Raw genomic sequence first — 23,052 nt, forward strand, 5'->3', positions numbered from 1 at the left:
GCAATGACCTCAATCAACCAATAAACATCAGACTAACTATTCCCTCCAGGTCTCCACTCACCGCCCTGACCACCGGAGCTATCATGTTTTCGATCCACTCGGGGTGCCCACAGACCCCTGCCCCCACCACTTATACAATCTTGTAATGAACCCAATCAGCACACAGCTTGCCAGCATCCTCAACACCTCAATCTCCACAACAACCTTCCCGGACAGATGAAAACATGCAGATGTCAGAAGCTCTCCTAATAAAAGCCTCTGCCGACCCCAGAGATCTAAAAAAATATTGTCCAATCTCCCTGCTTCCCTACCTGGCCAAAATACTCGGGAAAGCCATCAACCAGGAACTCACCAAATTCCTGGAACATAACCACCTACAGGATGCCTCATAAATGAGACCATGCTGATTGCCACCACAGACGACCTCAGAGCACTCCTCAACCTCACAGAAACTGTGGCCCTGATGCTCCTTGATCTCTCTGTGGCATTCAACACCATCTCCCACAACACTCTCATCCACAAACTCTACAACATAGGCATAGAGCAAGACACCATCAAATGGAATGCCTCATTCCTTACAGGATGCACACAGAGCCTCCTGCTGCCTGCCTTCACCTCCGCACCTAAAGAGATCATATGTGACGCTCCACAAGGATCATTCCTTAGCCCCGCCCTGTTAAACATCTACATGACACTCCTCACAGATGTCATCAGGTCCCACGGACTCAACATAATCTCCTATGCAGATGACACTCAACTCATTCTCTCGCTCAACGAAGACCCCTCCAACCCCAAAAACAACTTCTGCAACACCATGACCAACATAGCCAAATGGATGAATGACAACCTCCTCCAACTCAACTCTGACAAGACTGAAGTACTGATCTTCGGGAAGAACACCTCTGCATGGGACCCCAGCTGGTGACCTGTAGAACTCGGACCTACACAATGCCAACTGACCATGCATGCAACCTTGGCATCATCCTCAACAGCCAACTGACCATGAAATGACAAGTCAACGCATTTGCCTCCTCCTGCTTTCACACACGTATCATGCTCCACATAATCTTTAGATGGATCCCAATCAACACCAGAAAGACTGTCACTCAGGCCCTCATCACTAGGCGCCTCAACTACAGCAGTGCCCTCTATGCTGGCATTTCCACCCAGCTCCTCAGAAGACTCCAGAGCACACAGAACGTTGCAGCCAGACTCATCCTGGACCTCCCCAAATAAACCCACATTGCATCCCACCTGAGACACCTCCACTGGCTCCCCATCCAGAAGAGATGCTAGTTTAAGATTCTCAATCATGCCTACAAAGAGCCCCCACAATTTTGGACCTGCCCACATCAACCTTTGACTGAACTTTCACCAACCCTCCAGACAACTGTGCGCAGATTCTGCATAGGGGAAGAAGGGTTACACCATATTGAATTTAGGCATCGTGGGAATGTTTGCTGTAAGGTACACAAGACGTGCTGCAAAAGAGGGATGAGTTGCCCCATGAAACTTTTATCCAATTGGTTAGGGTGGGGCTGAGAATCACCCATACCCACAGGCATGAATGTGGTATCCAATGCACGTTTCTCAGAGTTCTTTCTGGACCTGTGGAAGATCAGAAGTCTATTGGATCTTCTGTTGGTGACATGAGAAGAGCCTAGAAGAATAGACCTGCTCTCCCTCTTATACCCAGGACAAACAGTGGACTTCAGGGAACATAAGGATGACCTCCAGTTCAAGCTACAGAGACACAAAATAAGATATAAGAGACCTTTCCATCTACATTCCAGCTGGCCAGTTCCAACTAGATTTGCCCTGGACCCTGCTGCTGGCCTCTGCTGGAGACGTCTTGACCTCAAGTTCTGTCCCCAAGGTTCTGCACCAATGGCTTGTGTAAAACTGTACTCCTAACTTTTACTGAAAACTGGGACTTAGAAACTTTTTGGCTCCAAAGACCTTTGGAGGACCAGGATCAATCTAACAAGCTGATCTGATGAAGGTGTGTTGCCACTGGGCCAAAGCTTCATGTTGCTGTTCCCCTCTGAGCTTTTCTACAGCAGCAAATCTGACTCAATGTGACCTCGTGGAGAAGGCATCTGGCCCGTTGGAGCCCTCTCTGGCTATAGGCTGAAGCTTTGCCCTGCTGGAAGAATCTGACATTCATAAAAGTGACTAAGTCTGAGGGTAGATATTTTCACAGGCCAAAGGTACAAAAAGTATTCAGTCAACACAGGACCTTCTCTGGGCACAAAATTCAAATTTTGTCGACTTGGTGTTTTCCCACCAAATGTCAGTGTCTCCACCAAGACCTTGTCCAGTTTCTATCCAACAACATCGAGCCTCTTCAACCACAGCCTGCTACCTTGCCCCGCTGGTGGTTTTTGAATTCCGTTTCAAAGTCTAAGGGCCTTATTTAAATCTTGGCTGGTAGCCCGGCCACTGATGGGTGAAGAAGCAAATTACTCCATTGCCCTGATGTAGGTGCCACTCGCCTGATTTAGAAATGACAACTGACCCAGCAGAAATTTCTAGCATTGGCAGGAACTGCTGTCACAGTGGTTCCTGACATTGCATTGTAAGGTTGACAGAAGGCTCCGTCAGCATCATGGAGCCATATGGAGAACTTGCAACTTTTTTTATTTTAAAAAAAAAACCTCAAAGTTAGATTTTCCTTTGAAAATAAAAATAATGCGCTCGTCTCATGGAGAATGGGACATTGTGCATTTTTCAATGCCACTTACCACCAGGTATGTCCTGAAATTGATGGGTATTGAAAAACGACTGTATGTCTGCTCATCTAAGTTAGATGAGAGGACATATAGGCAAAGGGAAACAACATTTACAAAGTAGTCATTACATCGCACAACCTTTACATAGCAGTCATTACATTGCAACATCCTTTACATCGCATGTCATTACAACGCAGCCATTACATTGCATGTCACTACAACGCATGTCATTACAATGCATGTCACTACATCGCAAGCATTACATCGCAAGTCATTACAATGCATACCATTACAACGCATAGTACCGTTACACTGTCCGACACTTACTCTACTGTTGAACTCACTTGAGTTAGAATAGTAATTTTTTACCCCTACACTATCCAACACTTACCCTACTGTTGCACTCACTGGAGTTAGAATAGTATTTTTTACCCCTACACTATCCAACACTTACCCTACTGTTGCACTCACTGGAGTTAGAATAGTAATTATTACCCCTTTACTATCCAACACTTACCTTAAATGCAATGTAATGGTATGCATTGTAAAGGTGTTATGCAATGAAAGGGAATGCATTGTAAAGGTAGTTTCTAAAAATAAGATGTAATGGCATGCTATGTAAAAGAATGCGTTGTAAAGGATGTTGTGATATAAAAACTGCGTTGTATAGGCATGCATTGTACATGTATGCGTTGCAACGTCATATATTCATAGGCAAACCTCCAATAGCCCTTATGCCGTAGGGTCATCAGCGGAGTTAGAGCACGGCAGAGACAGAGTAGTATCCGTCATCATTAGACTATGATTTGCCCAAATATCAATCTGGCAGGAAGTCCATAATGGTGTTTGGGAGGGAACTCTGTTGACACTGAGATCAAGTTCCCCCTCCGTCAAGATTGAAATGAGGGTCTAAGTCCGAAGGTAAAACTTCCGACCTTGTCGAGACTGGCTTTTGTATCCAACTGATGCAGTATAGTGGCAGGCCTTAATTTGGGCTTAGTACTTTTTGGCTCTAGTTTTGCATTTAAAGTAAAAAAATTCTTAACTCAGGTCTCTGGTATTGCAATTTTGTCATTTTGATGTAATTTTATTTATTGAAACATACCCTCTTTTCCGAAATCAACTAGGAATTCCTCTTATGTTGTGTTTATAATGTATTAATGTTTTGGTATTCCAGAAATAAATCACACATTGACTCTAGGTTTTCTCTAAACCATAGCTACCAGGGGATTGGGCTCAGGTTAATTTAGTGACTCTAGGGGTTCAGCCTCTCAAAGATTGTGGATATTATTTGAAGTAGGTACTCACCCCCAATTCATACTCCAATGTCTTACACTTGCACAAATATAAAGGTTAGATGTGAATATGAAAGTCAATTATCCTGTTGGCTGCTGCCGTCGGCCATTGGCCGACGGCAGCACTACCTCGCTGGTGCTGACATCGGCCAATGGCCGATGCGACCGTCCCCGTTTATTAAAACAGCCGCACTGCCGCAAAAAAGCGGAAGCAGCCATCGGGTTAAATGAAGGGTTTATTGATTGGGACCAGTGCCTAATTTGTAAAAAAAAAGATATAGTATCTGTTCTGTGACAGAGCAAAACAACAACTAACCATCACACTCATACAAGTGTGACAATTCAGACAATTTCAGGCCACCCTAAGCTATAAGAATGACTCGGGCAGAAGGCAGCAGTAATCTCTGATGTATATTGAACTATTAAATAGTAGTTGTGCTCATCTCAAAAGTAGATGCAGAGTGCCACCAAGTGGCGAACTGTCATAAATAGTTGTGTTGATAGTTGGCGGTGCTGAGCACCAGGAAACCACTGACTCAAATTAAGCACTGCTTGGGATCATGGATTAATTGGATGGGTGTACTGGTTGAAAAATGAATTGTTCATTTTCTGTTCTGAGTAGGTTGATGGTCATCAGCTAACTAAATAAATGGATGGATGGATTCTTATCTGGGTTAAAAGACAATTCTAAATCCATCATGGCAGCCTCTTGTGGACAACAATTGGCAACTATCCTCCTTCTGTTACAATGCTACAAACTAATTGTAGTTTAGACTTTGACGTGACATTGTAAAACAAACTTCCTACACAATGATTATTAATTACAGCTGCACTGAACATCTGTCAATTTTTTGCAGTTCTGGCAAGGTGAATCGAACATGTCCATTCTGTTGTCAGCCAAAAAATGTATTGTGGGAGCATCTATGGTGATTGCAGCAAGCATTGATCCTAAGAAGGAACTGCAAACAACCAACACTTGCCCAGTAATAACTTGTGGTGCCCCAGGAAACAATGGGCTGCCAGGGAGAGATGGAAGATATGCCAGGGAAGGACCAAAAGGAGAAAAAGGAGACCCAGGTATGTGCATTGAAAAGAAAATTGTTCTAATGACTTTATTCGTCCACCAGCGCATCGGGACAGTTCTGCCTACAGCCCTTTTGACTCCCTACCTCACCTGTTTGCCGCCAGTCTTGCCGGTCTCGCTCTCTGCTCCTGGCTCTTGTCTCCCCCCGCCGCCGCAGCCTTTGCCATCCCGGCGCGGCCGCTGAGAGGGAAAGAATACAACTCCCATGGTCACTTGCGGCAGGAAGCCGCTCCCGCATATTTCCGCGCCTGGAGGCGTTTAAAAATCAAGGTCGGAGGAGGAGCTTCGCGCGATTCCAAGATGGACGCGTGAGCTAAGGGCTCCCGAGACCCTTTCCGCCTCCCGCGATTATCCTGCGAATGATCCTGATTTTGACGACGGGTACTTTTTATTGATGCCCTGCTGATGTCCATGTCTATTTCAAAAATCGATTTGGCCGCCGGATATCGGACTTACTGCATTCTGGAATTTGAGGCCTACATCGTATGCCAGCCGGGGGCTTGAGTCCCCGAGGTACCCAGGTGGCAATTGAACAACAACGGCTGATGAGCCACGCCCTCTGCCCCTGGTGTACTTTCGGTTTCGTTTTTGGTCGCTGTTGTGAACGCCCAGTCGCCGATCGGCGCTCCAGCTCTGTTCTCGCTGCCAACCTTCAGCCAGCGCTGTGTCCCTATCCTCTCGCGGGTCCGAGCTTGCCGAGATGGAGATCGTTTTGGCTAAATTCTACAGATCCCGTTGGAGCTCATTGTACGTCATGGCGGGCAGGGCGGTCATCGAGAGGCACACCGCTAGAGGCCCGTCCCGAGGGGGGGTCGCCCAATCTCAGACCATCGATCGATTTACTAGACCTAGGGGCTCCCCGGGCGGGTCGAGTAGTGCCCTAGAGGAAGCTGGTGATGGTACTCCTGAAAGCGAGGAGCCAACTCTGAAGGACATTATGGGCACTATTGCGAGTGTCCAATCCACCATGGGCCAGCAATATGAAACCTTGGCGGCCAAAATAGATACGGTGGCAATCAATGTCACCCTCATCAGAGCGGACCTGGGGAAAACCAACGAGCGTGTCAAATCCCTTGATATCAAGACGGCTAGTTTGACCACGGATGTCTCGGATCTCCAGACCACAGTCCGCAATCTTCGGACTACTTGTGATCTGTTCGCCAATCGGCTGGAAGATTTCGAGGGCCGGGCCAGACGCAATAACGTCCGCATCGTGGGTGTCCCGGAGAACTCTGCTGATTTGCCTGTTGATATCCTGGTGGAGGACCTCGTGCTTAAACATTTGGCACCAAAAGGTTTAAGTAAATTCTTTGCTGTGGAGCGAGCTCATCGTGTCCCGGGTGGTAAGCCGAAGTTGGGTGCCGCTCCGCGGCCCATAATTGCCAGGCTTTTCAATTTCCGTGACAGAGACGCTATCCTACAAGCTTCACGAACGAATGGACCCACTAAATTTGAGAACGTATCGATTAGTTTTTACCCGGACTTCACTCAGGCAGTCCAGAAACAACGAATGGGCTTCACGGGTGTGAAGAGGCGCCTCAGAGAACTGGGACTGAAATATGCTATGCTTTTCCCGGCCCGCTTGAGAATTGAGCATGCAGAGCGTGCGTTCTTCTTCGACCGCCCCGAGGTGGCTAGTGACTGGTTGGACACTTTATCGACGCGCCATGAGGGCCCGGAGAACTCGAGAGGCGCTGAAGGAGGTTTGGAGGACCAGGAGCAGTGAGTCTACATCGGCGAGCCTGATTCTATGGCAGTGGCTCAGAGACTATGTCCTGTTAGGGTGTGAATGCCCGGGGGTGGGGGGGGTTTAGGGCATCTTCCTCCTCTGGGGACTTTTCTCTCTTTTGTGTAGGTTAGTTTAATGGGGCGACAGGCACACTGCAAGTTGGGGTGGCTTTTAGGTCTACCGCAGGGGTGCAGGGAGGGGGGTTTGAGTTTGATGGGTTCACTGGGGGTGGTGGGGGGGTTCTTTTCTCTTTGTTTGTTTCTAGGCTGTGCTTTGTTTTACATTTGCTATCCTGTGGCTGTTTCGAGGTGGGGAGGGCGGTCCGTTTTCTTCTAGGATGGGGGTAGGGGACTTAGGGTGTTGAGCTGGAATGTTAATGGTCTTGGGGACAGGATAAAACGTGGGATTGTACTACAATACTTGAAGAGATGTTCACCGGATGTGGTCTTGCTCCAGGAGACCCACTTGGTGGGCAATACATGTCATGCACTGAACAGACGAGGTTACTGTTTGGTGGCTCATTCCGGCTTTACCTCTAGATCGAGGGGGGTTGGTATCCTGGTTAGGAACTCCCTCCCCCTGGAGATAGATGACAGGGTGTTGGACGATAGAGGCCGTTACGCAGCTATTCTGGGGAGATGGGAAGGGAAGTTGATTTCCATACTGTCTATTTATGTTCCGCCTGGCCTACAGTCTACTACCTTCGCCGACTTGGGTGAGGTAATTCTGGGTTTGCCTGATGGATTGCTAGTGGTGGGTGGCGACTTTAATTCTGTGGTGAATGGGGAGAGTGATCGTAGCCCCCCCCAGGCTCCTCCCTACATCGCAGCTATGGCTGGGGAAATTCTTGGATGCTTTTGGGTTGGCAGACTGTTGGAGACAACTGCACCCTGGCCGGCTTCAGTATACTTTCCACTCGGGAGCCCATGGAAGTCTCTCGAGACTTGATTATATCCTTGTGCCGGTGGTGCAGTTGGTCTCGGTGCGTGAAATCAAGCATTTGGCTAGAGGAATTTCAGATCACTGCCCGCTATGGCTCCACATCGATATACATCTGGGGGCTGGGGGCAGGATTGCCCCGATCAATCCATGGCATTTTCAGAACCCCAAAATCAGATCTGAGGTGGTCAAGTGTATGAACTTTTACTTTACTGAAAATGAGGGATCGGTGTCCTCCCCGGTCTCCCTCTGGGAGGCTTATAAAACTGTGATCCGTGGTCAGACCCTGTCTTTGGTTGCTGGTGAGAGGAGGCGCAAAAATTAGGAGGTGGTGAACTTGGAGTCTGAGATTGCCGTGTTGGAGGAACGGTTGGAAGCTGGGGTTACACCCGAGAAACTACATGTCTTGGCTCTTAAGCACTCTGATTACAGGGCCTTGGTGACTGACTGGGCTGAGGCAATGAATCGTGTGCAGCAGGGACGTCTGTATGATGTGGGTGATAAAGCGGGGAAGTTGCTTGCTTGGATAGGCGAGACAGAATGAATCGTGTTGTGCCTGTAGTTGAGAAAGTTGATGGAACGCGAGTCGTGGACCCGGTTGAGATAGTTGAGGTGTTTGCCCAGCACTTTCGGGTTGTGTACGCGCCGGTTTCGAACATGCAGGAGGAGGACTCGCACTTGCTGCTTCGTGATCTTGAGTTGCCTAGTCTCTCGGAGTCGGACGGGGTGTTAATGGAGGCTGATTTTTCCATTGATGAGGTTGCGCTCCCTATACGCTCCCTTCGCTCGGGGAAGGCCTCTGGTCCCAACGGTATACCGGTTGAGTTATACAAGCTATGCCCGGATAAAATGGCGTCGTATCTGCTTAGTATGTTTGCGGCATCGCGAGACCTTGGATTCCTTCCCAGGGACCAGAGGCTGGCCTCTATTGTGGTTATCCATAAAGATGGCAAACCCCGCGAGCGCTGTTCATCATATCGCCCGATCTCACTTTTGAATGCTGAACCCAAAATATTGGCGAAACATTTGGCAAACCGACTGATCACTGTGATTAGCGAATTGGTTCACCCTGATCAGTCTGGTTTTATCCCCCAACGCAATACTGCGCTCAATCTTCGTCGTCTTCACGGCGCCATCGCGAGGGCGGGGTCTCTCAGCGAGCCGGCCATCTTGGTTTCTCTCGATGCCTCGATGGCCTTTGATACGGTTGAGTGGCCATATTTGTGGGCTACTCTTGCCAAATTCGGTTTTGGTCCGAAGTTTATTGCATGGGTTAAACTCCTGTATAAGCAGCCGTTGGCGCAGGTTGTGGTTAACGGTAGGGCCTCGGAGCCCTTTGTTCTCGGGCGAGGCACGAGGCAGGGATGTCCTTTGTCACCGCTATTATTTGCACTTGCGCTCGAGCCCCTTGCTGCCTGGCTCCGTTGGGAGCCTTCACTAAAGGGTATTCGGTGGTCCCCTGACTTCGAAGATCGTATATCATTGTATGCCGATGATATTTTATTGTACCTGACGTCCCCCCGTAAGTCACTAGGAGTCCTCTTTGATGTTTTGAGTTCCTTTGGACGTAACTCCGGGTTGGTTATTAATTGGTCCAAGTCGTGTATCTTCCCGCTGACCGGTGATCCTCTTTCGCTGCCCCGAGTATGCCCGATCCCGGTTTCTAGTGATGGCTTTAAGTATTTAGGGATCTATATTTCACTTGACCCTGTGATACGCTATGAGCGTAACTTGTTGCCTCCACTCGCCCGGCTTCGGTCGTACGTCGCTGCGTGGTGTGGTCTACCCTTGTCCCCCCTGGGACGGGCGGCCCTGTTCAAAATGTTGTCTCTCCCCCATTTTTTGTATGCCGTACAAAACACACTTGAGGGACTTCATCGGAATCAGCAAGGTAGGTGACCTCTGGGTTAAGAATAGAGTTAAGACCTTTGCTGAATTGAAACAGGAATACAGTTTGAATGACTCGGAATATTTTCGATACCTCCAGGTTCGTCATGCCATTGGGTTGGTTTTTCCGGCCGTTTCTGATATTCCGGAGAGCTCCCCCTTGGAAGACAGGGTGCTGGACGGACATATTCTAGACAGCACTATCTCCCTTATTTATAAAAAACGTATCAATACTCGATCGGACTTGCTTGTTCAGCTTTGTGGTACCTGGACTAACGATGGGCTGGAACTGGATGATGAGGATTGGCAGGCTGCGATATCCTCTCCCAAAGAGGTCGCGATTCCGGCGCGTCTGCGACTCGTTCAGCTGAAGATTCTGCACCGAGTCTATGTCACGGGTCCGCGACTGATGCATATGGGTTTTTATGAGGATGGGCTGTGTCGACGTGGCTGTGGTATGATTGCTACCTTCCTCCACATCGTGTGGGAATGTCCGGAAGTTGTGTCTTTCTGGACTAGAGTGCATGCGGTGATGAGTGAGGTGACGAATGTTGAGTTGCTGCCTGAAGCCCGGCGCTATCTCTTGAACATATGGGAACCGAACGATTGCACTGTTGCTCAGACTCGGTGGGTCACGCTGGGAAACATGGTTGCGTAAAAGGGACATTGCACAGTTGTGGGGATCTCAGAGGGCACCATCAGTTTCCAAATGGGAAGAAAATATGGACTGGTGCATGCTCAGAGAGAAGATTGTTTATGTCTCCCGTGGCAGGCCCAAAAAATGGGGTAGGATATGGGACCAATGGAACTCATACCGTGGGGAGATATGTGATCCCCCTTCATTGGTCCCCCTGACACTCCTTGTTCCCATTGAGTATACGTTTCGGCTCCCTCCTGTATCACATTATTGATATGTTTCTGGCTCTGGGTCCCCCTTTCCCCACCCCCTCCTTTATCTCCTGGAGGTTCTCCTGCTTTTCCATGTTGTATTTGACTGCCTCTCCCCGTATCATATGGAACAGACACAACAATTTAGGATGCAGCCTCGTTTTCCTCTTTTTCTTAGATATTTTTGTTTGCTTGTTTTAAAAATGAAACCTTTCCATATCTCATCGTTATGGATTTGACCAATATCTTGCACCATTGGTTGTCAGCTGATGAGCTGTGTAATGCTATACTGCTTCTCTGGTATGTCGCTGGCCGGCCCAGAGGGTTGTAGGCCTGTAATTGTATTTTCTTTCTTGCTAAATAAAGGTTTTTAAAAAAAAAAAAAATCAAGGTCAGCCCCTGCGTCGCGGGACGTGCGCGGGCAAGCCGGGCTAAGCCTGGGCAAGGGGCGGACCATCTGTGGCCGTCAGAGGCCAGAAGAGGCTGGGCTGGGCCACCCCTCTAACCCTTAAACTTGGACATAAAGTAAGCAGAATGTATTTACTGTGACATTGAACTAAAGACTTTGTTGACCGCTTTGCTTTTTAGCGGTGAGGGGGTTACCCTCGGAGTGATTAGTGGACATATCATAGCTGCATTGTGAACGTGAGAGTCTCTGTCCGTGGTAGCCTCTCTAATCGCAGGTTAAAATCTTTTTAAAGCGCCTAGTGAATCCAAAAGTTTTTTAAAGAGCGCAATATTAAACCGGGGCTATGACTTCCAAACATAACGGAGTGCGACAGAAGGCAGGGGTAGGGGGAAGTGTGGTAGGCCCCTTGGATGCTTTTTTGGTTAGAGCTGGTTCGTTGCTCCAACATGAGATAATGCAAACAGAAAAAAGGCTTTGGTTAGGAGTCTACGCAGCTCAAAAAAGATCTTCAATGGGTAACATTCAGTCGGTCAAATCACCTGTGATAGCGGGTCAACCTATAAGCCTATATGACAAATAGCACCCATTTCTGGAAAGTCCATTATTTGATGAGACAGATAATACAATTAAAGATTGCCTCATTCTCCCAGAAAGGTGGGTGGAACACTTTAGTGGCCTATACTCCGAGACCAGTCAGTCACCGTTCACTCCTCATGGGGAAATTTTTAAGGCCCCAAAAATTAATTTTATAGAGGAAGAAGTAATGGAGGCGATTGTGTCCACAGCTGTTATCCTCACAGTCCTCGGGATCAGCGTGATGCTTAATGGGGGCCACCTCCTGATCTATCCAAACCCCGAATGCTGTAAAAGCCGTGGGCTAGAGAAGGATCAAGCGAGGGCAGGGAAGGAAGGGAACAGCAGGGAAGGAGATCTGAAACGACAAACAAAGAACATTGGCCTTCTTCTTTCAATACGCTATATATTATGATCTCAATATATGCAATATACCAACAATCAATACCCTCCTACACTCTACCTGTAAAGGAAAAGAATGTCATTGCAATGTAGAAGATAAGACTCTTCACAAGCCCTGGAAGGATGTGAACTGCGTTACTCCCCACTGTAACACACAAAGAACAACAATCATTACCCAATGCCCTATATGCTTCTGAATAAAGGATTAATAGTCGCAATGTTTGTACATAACCCCTTAGAGGAATATCTAAATATTCCAAAGTTCCAACACCGGGTGTGAGTTCGCACGAAGATGTCCTTCAATTTGCAGCCGCAATATCAAAAGGAAAAGGTCCTATGAAGGAGCCACAAGACGCAGGCTTCCCAACCATGGACAGACTTACCAAGCCTGGTAAGATTCCTCTACTGGTTGACGAGATTTCGTCCTCCGCATGAGCCTTAGCAAAACAAGCTTCCCAACGGAGGGCAAAACGCTGCAAGTGTTACGTGAAAAGGCAGCAATACAATCCACAGCGCGTCCTCCGCAATGAGCCGTAGAGAAAGGCTCTTCCAACGGAGGGCAAATGCAGGCGCTCCTAATGCCCAACAAACAACGAGGAGAAACAAACCGTCCTCCGCATTGTAGTGTAGTTCCTATATTCCCAATAGGCTCTGCGCATTGGAATAATATATTCAGCAGTGTAGTCGTAGGACTGAGGTCGACTAGGTCTCTACTGACTATATTAGACTTAAGGTTTGCCAGCGAGCTCAGAGGTCACTAGAAACTTTCTCGAATAAACGAGGAGGAGTTTAACCTCCCTGGATAGACAAGAAGGGATTAGCTTCTGACAACCATATAACATGACAACTTTGCTCCCTCAGAATAAGAGTGTATCTCTAGAGTCGTGTGAAAACAATAGACAGCTATTTCACTCAGTCAAGTGTACATACTTAGTTTCACCAGAGTGCAGAGAAAAGAGAGACGGGCGTTTTCAATAAAAGGTGTAATTTATTGAGCAGTCTTCTTTCTCATACAAGAGAAATGAATTGCCACAATTGCAATACTCATAGTAAAGTAAAGTGCGTACAGTAAAAGGAGGATTATAAAATAATACTGTAAAAGCATTGATATGGCTTCTTAGCCATATGATACTTTAAAATAGATAAAATATATACATACATATATACATTGACTAACGTACTCAACTGGTGCTTCTAAATACGCCTACCCCGGTGTACCTGACCTAAGCCTAATACGTGGGAAGGAGTAAGTAAGTAGCAGTTTAAGTTAAGTTTGTTTTGCCAAGAATCTGACTCAAGAATTCTCTTTAAGGGTTTAGTCAGCTCCGTACCTGGGTAATAGAAAGCAGGAGGTCTTGTATCTCTCTCTCAGGACTCGATATCCCAGTAACCCGCGAAGGTATCTGGAAACACCGGAGCTGGATTTCTCGGCAGGAGAAAAGCCAGCGTCTCTCTCAGTGCGTCAAAAGGGAGGGACAGCGTCCGTGGGCTCTCGCATCAGCTGGGCTCTCGGGCAAGTAGATAGCTGCTCTGCTCCAAAACCACCACAGTGTGTTTGCTTAAGGCAACGTTGGTATATTTATACTAGAAAGGTGCCGGGTTTGACGTAAGGTTGGACATAAGACGTCAATAAAGATGTCACTAAGAACTGGCCGTTCCTACAGTGCTTCACAGGAGTTCTAGGACGAAATCAAAACAAAAGCAATGGGGATTTCCCAGGTTGCTGGAGGTTTGGTTTGTTTAGAGAACTCGTTGTGCTTTCTAGGAGTCCGGGGAAGTAGCCTTGCTTAATGTGACTGCATGGGCTTCGACTAAATATGGATATGATTCTTATGCCTTTATAGGGATATTATTGATTATAACCGTACAAGGGCATAAACTAGAAATATCGATTTAGGTTCCTAGATAAAAACACAATACCCACTCCACGATCTAATGTCCATCATTACTAAAACTAAGCAATAGTAAACATATAAAAGTGCATGTGTCTTCCAACCCACCCCAAAATACATTTTTTTGCATTTGAAATGGTATATGTGAAATACACGAAAATATTATTGGTACTGTACGCTTTTTAAGCAGTGTTATCATTCAGTAAAAAGGATGCATATATATATCAGCTGAATGATTTGCGAAATTTACACATGAAATGGCTCTTAATATAGAAAAGAAGGTTGAGACCATTCCATCACATATAAATACAGTTGCTGTAAATGTGCTAGAGGCTGAGGTAATATATTGCCTCTAGAGTTCCTAAAAATAGAAGCTCTGTTCTTTAAGAATAGTTCTACTTTAAGCAGAGTACAAGTGCCAGAAAAAAGTAAATATTTTGGAATTGGAAAAAAAATAATTTTGCTTTCAGGGGAAAAAATAGTTCCAAATATTTTCAGTAGCTTTTGTTTATCAAAGCTGAAGGCCGAATTCAGAGTTCAGGGAACGCTGTGTGCTTGTTGCTTAAAAGGTATTCTTTTTGTTCAGGGGAGAACATCATTTCAGACAGACTTTCAAAAAAGTGGTCTACCGCTTCAGGTGAAAGTTCGACCAAGTTTGAAAATGCCGCAACAGTGCAGTCTTGAGCATGATTGCTATCGTCGATGTCAGGATCAGCAATGCTCACAGAAGGTCGTACCTGGGTGATGTTGCTCTCATCTCGTACTTCACTACCACCTAATCGTAGTGACGAAGTTTCAATAAATGCCGTCATCAGAATGGGTAGCCGCTGGGGACAACACGATGCATGAGCCGTTACAGGACTTAGCAAAGTATCTGTATCCAATGGTACTGCTGATGGTAGTGTAAGACAGACGTCCAACACGCATTCGTCTCCGCATAGCATACATCGAAGCACAGGTAAGATGCAATTCTGCCAGATGGGTCTGAATGAAAGAAACCAGGGTCATATTCAGAGCTCTTAGCCGGGCTAATCTAAGGACTTTAGTTATGCGGTCCCGATAGCGTATAGCTAGGATCGTTTCTTCCATCGTTGCTGGAGTCTTGTCTGCGACTTGGCTTGCCATATCGGAGCAGAAGTATCAAAAAAAAATTCCTGCTACGAGACCCAAAAGAAGTGGTAGGCCGCCAAAAACAGAATGGACAAAATTAGGAAAAATGCCCAGAACTGTTTTGAAGGGTGTTAACAGTCCCGAAAAAATTGTCTTAAATACATGTGGGATACCACTGGTATCAAACATATTTAGGATTTGGTTTAGCATTATTGCGAAATGCACGGGGCAATTTGTTGATAAAAGGCTATGTATCTCTGTCGTTGTCCTTGCAACTGGCAGATCATACGTTTCTTTTGATGACGTTAAGGGCACATTTGTCTGTAACAGAACAGACTTTATTCTGCTTAAAGTATCAATTCGAATAGAAGAGATATTCAAAGAAGGCCAAATTGTTGCCTCCGTATCTGGAGTGCTGTTTGGATACAATACTTGCATACAGCAAGTGACCATGGAACTCATGCTCACGAGATAGGCTTTTCCTGGCACCATGCCACAACAGCTGTGGTCCACTATTAGAATATAGCTCCCGTTAGAAAGCCGTCTAAAGAATGGCTCTATTTGTGTTGCAGGTGTGCCGTGCTGGTGACATGAAAGGTTATTTGAAGTCCCCTCACAGGCCCCATGTAAGTTAATACCTTGACACAGAAGTATACCGCTTAGTGATCATTTACAATTGTTACCACTAAGAAATACATTCTGTTTCTTTTCACTGAAACATGTGTGTGTGTAAGGTAATTTCCATGATGACTTAATGTACCCTTTACCCAACCTTTCATACTGGCCCGCTGGTATATATTCTTGGCAGTATTGAAATTGGAAAGTTGTTATCGGAATTGTAATTATCCTGTGTATTATCCATTCAATGACAGGTCTTTCTGACATTGTCAATGGTAATCTCTCAAGTTTTTCAATGCTCAGAATCGTATAGTCTGCTCCTTTCTATGCCAAACTGATTTGTTTATCAGTAAGGTTAAAGATAGAGAATAATGACGTTGTGTTGATGAAAACGCCATGGTACGTAGCCTGAACACAGATTTTGCAACGTCCAGCCAAGCTGTACAATAGAACGTAATTGGGACTGACCATGTTGTAACATTAGTAAGTCCTGCTCTATTATATCAATAGCAGATGATACAATACTGTCCAGTGAATATATTCTGGAGGACAGAGTCATTAACCCATTGTCCACAACAGAAAGTGACTTTTCCAAATTAATACGATCAATTTCTCGTATTTTTTCAGCTGTTTCAATTTGCATTTCTTTCCAAGCTTTGTTGTATACAGCGTATATACCGGCCGCTATGAAACGTTTTTGACGCTGCTTGCGTGGTCCCATTATGAAATCACGCAAGTCAGCACCGTCTTTAAGTAAAGTCAAGTGTTGCCTAATTTCAGCCACTGTGGATTTCTGTAGCCATTCGAGGCAGAGTTTCCCTACACTGTATGTTGTAACTATCCCTGGATGTTGTCTCTGGGAGTATCTAGGGTCTGGCCTGGTCAATTTGAACCCCTGTATTTTGTTCAGGAATCTATCTTGACAGTTATTTGTATCTGTGGGCCAGATCAACCATTGTTTCCAATCAAGTGTTCTGTTTTGGTTAAAAATATGGGATACGTCTATCTCAACATCTGTAGTGCTATTACTGTCAGGTGTTGGCTTTGGAATAGACGGTTTGTTCAAGTCTTTAATCTTAGCTAGGCCAAGACAAGTAGTCTGTTGAATGGTGTTATTCAAGAATATAATTTGCTCTGGGATCATGCAGGCTCTAAATAATGCTTCTAAACCTTGGACCTGCCAATCTTTGGTACCCCAGATGGTTTTTGTTTCAATGTTGTTTTTCCAGAAATCAAAACCAAATGTAATTATTTTTTAATAAAATGTTTCCGAATAGATCAATTTAGTATTTGTCAGCACTGTTTTCACCCCTGTCTTATTTAACAGTTTAAAATAAAAAGTTTCTGCTTCACTTGTGTTAAACCCGGAGAAGTATGGGAATTTCTCGTAAAATGTTTTCGAACTACCTTTTGGTGGAGTTGCACAATGTTCCCATTGATTATAATTAAAAACATTTCTAGGTTGAGCAGATTTATGCAAATAATGGTGTGCAAAGGGATTGTAGCAGTACATTTCTTCATAGTTAGATGAACCCTGTAGGTAATCATGTTCTGTAAATTTTGCTGACATTACTAAATCTGACATCATATCATTAATACTTTCAAAGTCCCAATCATCAGAGAATGTGTTGGTTTTACAAAGTCACTTAATGAAACCTTGAACTGGTGTGGATATTTCAAGAGCTCGGCCGGGCCATAGATTTCGTAATCCGTTTTGTCCCAAGCTACCCTACCGGGTATTGGATTGACTGTGACATTCACTGATGATAGTTCTCTTTTCTCGATGTGAGATGACTTGTGTGGCTTTAGGACCAAGTTGATGTTCTGACTTGCCGTGTCCATTGTACTGTATTTTCCCTCAATGAATTTTCCCAAACAAAGAACCATGATGAGCCAAAGCAGGAGGAAAAGTACCCCTAACACAATCCAAAATTCAAACCATGGAGAAATCAGATAGATTTCTTTGAGTTGATGAAAGAGTTCAGCTACTTTGTCTTTAAAAGTTTTTTTTGTTGGCGTTTCTTCAGGCTCGCTTGGATCCTTGGAAAAGTCATCGAAAGTCATCGAAATTGATGAAGTAGCCAGATGCAGTTCTGTCAATTGTTGGAATCGCTTCGGGATTTTCATTTGCTTTTGGAATTTTCTTTGTTTCATTAGCATAGTCTGAGGCTACATCGTTGTAGACTGGTGTTTCTTGACGAACTGTTGCAATTTGGGTTTTAAGAGGCATAAGTTCCATGGCATTGTTGCATATTCACTGCAGGTTTATCAAATGTGATTAGTCTCTCAGTTTGAACCTCTTGTATTGTATTGTAACGTCCTAGATCTTCTTCCATTTGAACACGTACTGGTCCAGTCGTTGATTCTTTCGCGACTGGACTATGGAAATGCCGTCTATATGGGGGCATCAGCAGCTACCATAAAAATTCTGCAATCTGTGTAGAACTGTGCTGCTCGCCTGCTCATGAAAGTCCCCAAACGATGTTCGGCGAATGCCTCAATTCGGTTGCTTCATTGGCTACCAATTCAGGAAAGGATTGTGTTCAAGACCTTGGGTTTGGCGCATAAGTCCATCCATAATGCTGGCCCGTCCATTCTTGATTCCCTGTTTCATCGCCATCAATCGTTGAGATCTCTTAGATCCAACCAACGAAATCTGCTGGTAGTACCCAGGGTGAAGCTGGCCCGGATGGGCGGCCGCCTGCTTTCTGTCCAAGCAGCCAAAGGATGGAATAAACTCCCAGACAACATCAGGCATGAATCTAATCACCTTGCTTTCAGGAAGCGACTAAAGACATTCTTGTTTCAATAATGTCTTTTTTTAACGTCCTCCGGTCTTACAGCGCTGGGATGCTCGAGGGTAGCCATGCGCTATACAAGAAAGTATTCATTCATTCATTCATTCATTGTATTGTAGCAAGTTTTGGTACTCTGCTATTTCTTGGGAGTCCACTGGGCCTACTACTTATTATTGGCCACATGATTGTGGTTTTACCAGGTCAATGGATACAGCTCGGTTCTCCTTTTTACCAGCAAGAAGCGGTAGTACAACTGATCTTGTTGACAGCTAAGACAGGTACTGCTTTTCTGTAAGAAGGCCCAAATTCCTTCTTCACCGCGATCTTCTCTCTGACCAGATCCCCAATCTTTGTAATCCAGACAGGCCTTGCTGGGACAGGTGGTTTATCTTCAGTGGCTGTTGGCTGCTGTTTTAACTTTACGTTGCTCAGGCCTTTCCTTGTTTCATTTAAGTCCTGTAAAATAGCCAAACGATCTTTGATATCAAAGCATTTTTTTTCTACCACTGAAGTCTGACTATCTAAGTCCTGAATATGCATTCTAGTACAGAACAATAGTTCGTACGGACTGAAACCTTTTAGAGAATTTCTTGGCAGAGTATTAAGACTACGTTGGACACTTGTTAAATGTTGGACCCACCCATCACCCGAACCTAATACCCTCGCCGTTATAGATTGCTTTATGTCCCGGTTTTTTCTTTCCACAATCCCATTTCCCTCAGGATGGAAGGGACAAGAGTACCGCAATGCAATACCCATGCTGGTCATGGTCTCCTTATAAGCCCGAGAGCTAAAAGTAGGACCCTGGTCAGAATGTAGCATGCCAATTGCGTATGTGCCGATATGGACTCGCAAATCTTTGTATAACAGTTCTGGCGTCAGCCGAGTGCTGGTGTCTACATTTGAAGTGAATCTAGTCTTAAATATTACTGGGACGCATTTTCCCTGTTGGATTTTGCGTATAGATAGCCTTATACTATCTAAACGAAGAGCCATGGCAATACTCCGGCCGGTTCGCCACTGCGATCTCTGTTGCAGTTTGGACAGCTTATTGCAAATTTGTGTAGTTGCAGGCTCCTTCCCGGCCACCAGTATTCTGATTGTAATTCTTTCAGAGATTCCTTGATCTTCTGGTGTCTTAGAACCTCACCCATGTGTGCGTCTGCTATTAACAAGACTCTCCTGTTCGTGTTTGGAATTACCCTATTCCCCACTCCAGGGATTCGAGCAAAAGGAACGGAGTTTGCATCGATTATGTATGTATAATTGAGTGGATAGTTCACGGGTAGTGCTGCACAGTTGCCTTTTGAAGACGTTTTTACCGCCAGCATGGTTTCCCTGTCTATGTATTTTTCTGAACGCTTTTTTGTGGCTACAGAAGCCGGATTAGTTGCTTCCGCTGTGGCTGTGTCAGCCAATGAATTCCCTGCAACGTGAACGCCATCACGGTGATGACTCAGTGTATGTATCACGTGAGTCTTTTGTAGTTCTTTCTGTAAAAGAACTACCTGTTCCCAAAGCGTTTTATGCTTTATTGTGGTACCTGTGTCATCTTTGTAACCGTTTTGAACCCAGTTCTGTATGTCATTATTGTAAGATTTGACGCAGTAATGCGAATCGCACACTATTAGTGTCGGGAATTCGCGATCGGCATTTTCAAGCGCCATCTTTAAAGATCTGATTTCAGCTCGCTGAGCCGAACAGTTTCTCAGTGATTCAGTTTGGGTAATTTTTGGTCTGAATTTACCACAGCGCCAGCGACCTTTAACAATCGCGCACGCAGCGATGTCTTCTCTACATCGTAATGTTGTGCAAATCTGTCCATGTAGATTACACATGTGTACTGTTCGAGAGGTAGAATTTCGATTGGCAGAGGATATTCTTTTTCATATGTTAGATCTTTCCGTTTTTTCATGTTCGGGTCAAAATAGTATTTCACTTTTTCTGTAGCAACAGAATTTTCCCATTGTATCCATTTTGGATCTAATGCCACGGTAGTTAAATTGCGTGGACTTGTTAATGCCTCAAAGGCTGATTCTGCTGTTAAAACAGTTATCCTTTTGCCTTCGGCTTGGGCTCTTTCTTTTGCTACAGCTGTTTGAACCGCCTTTACCATGTTTTCCGCAAGACTGAATGTTTTTTCAGCTTGTGTGTACAAATGTGATTTGTAAGCTATTGGTACCGTTTCTCCCTCATTAGAGGTCAGGTACGTGAATCCGCATCTTCCTGGGATGACTCGATTACAAGGTTGCGTGTGTTTTCGCGAGTTTGCAATTTTGTTTTAGCTAACATGTCTGTTTGCAATGATCTCAAAATTTCTGTGTGTTTTTTAGTCCAATTGATTGGTTTAAAATCAGGTTTTATTAATTCATAGAGAGGTTTAACCCTCTCTGCATAATTTAGAATGTATGTTCTTCCAAAATTCAGGAAACCTAGTATTGATTGTAAGTTATTCAGCGTTTTTGGTGCTTGGAGGACAGCGCATTTTTCTAAGAAATTGTCCGCTAGGCTTTTTCCTTCACTTGATAATTTATATCCTAAAAACAGGACTGTTAGATGGGCAATTTGTGACTTTTTAAAGTTGAATTTGTAACCCTCTGCTGCGAACCCAAGCATTATGGTGTTCACTCTTTTCAAGTGAGTATCCAAGTCATCATCTGTTAGATAGATGTCATCGACATATGATAATGCTTCATCATCATATATTTGTAGTAACTCTGTTAATCTTGCTGAGAATATTCCTGGGCTATTCTTGAATCCCTGGGGGAGTCGACAGAATTTTCTGCGACCCCATTATTGAGAAAGCGGTCAAATACCTGCTTTCAGGTGCAATGTTTTGACAAAAGAATCCATTAGAGATGTCTAATGTCGTTTTGTATTTTTTACGCACAATGTTATTCATTACTGCTGCACTGTGTGAGTTTTGTACTGCAAATGTCTTGCAACATGAGTTAAGGTGTCTGTAGTCCAAGACTAGACGATGTGAATCGCCTGGTTTGGAGACAGGAAACAAAGGATTGTTCATTTGTGAGGTGCATGTTTCAATCACCCCTTGGTATTCAAGTTGATCTAAGATCTCCCTGACTTGTTTTTTAGCTTCTTGCTTAATTGGGTACTGTCTTTGTACAGTTGGTTGACATTTTAACTGGATTTTGTGAGGAGGAGAGTCCTCATCCCATCCTACATGATTTTTATATAATGCAGAAGCTTGGGCTACTGCCCATTTTCTTGCATATAAGGATTTTTTATGAATTGAAATATGATTTGAGAAGGCAGGCATAATCATTTCTTCGCCATGAGGGCACTCCCTGACAAACTCTGGTGGCCAGTCTTTCTCAGCTAAAAGGATGTCATAGCTTTTGGAAAGGTTATCCCAAAATAGACCCCTTACTTTCCTAGTCTTATCTCCCTCTATAAGTAATGTTATTTCGTATATTTTATGAGGTTTGCTAATTCTGGTATCTGCAGTTTCCACCTGAATGTATTCATTCGTGTCCACTGTCTCCAGATGATTCAGCAGGGTCTTGCGAGCTATGGTCACTTCTGCTGCGCTGTCTAGCATTGTCTGGGCCCACTCTCCGTTTTTCAGTTGTGTCCTCAGTATTCTCGGCATGTTTAATTATTTTAATACTGGCTACCTTCTTTTTGGGAAATTGTAATTTTTTACTTTGATGAGCAGGTTCCTTGTCTTTGGACTTGACGTGCTCTTCCCTGTGTTCTGACCGTCCTCTTCTTTCCGATTTCTGCAAGGAAGTCTGAAAAGATCGAGAGGGACGTGTATCAATATCTTGATATCTATCAGGTTTCTTTAGATTATCCCTATTTCTAAGGTTGTATCTTTTCTCAGAGGGCTCCCTCTGGGGAGACTTGTGTCCTTGGTCCGGAGATCTTTCTCTCCGCCGAGGAGACCTTCCTCTGGACTGGAATCTTTTTTCTTTGGGAGTGGATTGTTTATTTCCATCCCAGCTCTTTTTTGGAGTGTTTAGATTATTTTTAATAAATATATTTTTAGGATTTTCAGTTAGTTGGGGTTTTACTGGTTTCCCACCCAAACTATTTCTACCTAGTTCTTCATAGGATTTTTCTATGATTCTGGCAAGTTCAAAAGGCTGTTCTGCTATATCTGTTTCTTTCAATTTCTGGCGGATCGCCACAGATGCTGCTTCTCCTTTTATGTTGGCTAATAATATAGCCGAGATCTGCTTGAAGTCTTTCAGTAATTTCATACCCAGAGTTAAAGCAGGTTCTGGACCGTATTCATTTTGAATCTGTCTTAGCACATAGGGTATTACCGCCATGGACGGAACACCATGTGTTTTTGTGTAAATGGAAGCAAAGACTGTGCCCCAAGTGTCACAGTCCTCCACATGTGGTGCGATCCCCATTGGAAGACAGATAGTCAGAATTCTGTGTTTCTCAGTAGAGGTAGTATCCGGAAACACTGCCTCTATTTGAGTTATTTTTTGTGCTAACCAGAATGGAATTTGTTCCCGTTTTGTGGGTACTTTACCCAGACATGATTGTATGTTCTGTGGTGTAATTTTGTTTGGGTTCCCCTGATGAGGGGTCATCTGTGGAATGTTAATAGCTGGTTGGACTGTTGAAGTCCGCATTACATATTGGACTAATTGTCTATGTATTTTAATCAGTTGTTTTAGCTGTGCTAATAGTTCCCGGTCTGACATTTTTTCTATGT

At 44.7% G+C, this 23,052-nt stretch overlaps 1 pseudogene; it reads left to right on the forward strand.

The window, feature by feature from the left end:
- Positions 1-4,905: 4,905 nt before the first annotated feature.
- LOC144753281 (uncharacterized) overlaps positions 4,906-23,052 on the forward strand; it is a 190,486-nt pseudogene continuing 172,339 nt past the window's right edge.

This window comes from Lissotriton helveticus, chromosome 5_1 (assembly GCF_964261635.1).
Source record: "Lissotriton helveticus chromosome 5_1, aLisHel1.1, whole genome shotgun sequence".
In the NCBI taxonomy this organism is placed as follows: Eukaryota; Metazoa; Chordata; class Amphibia; order Caudata; family Salamandridae; genus Lissotriton; species Lissotriton helveticus.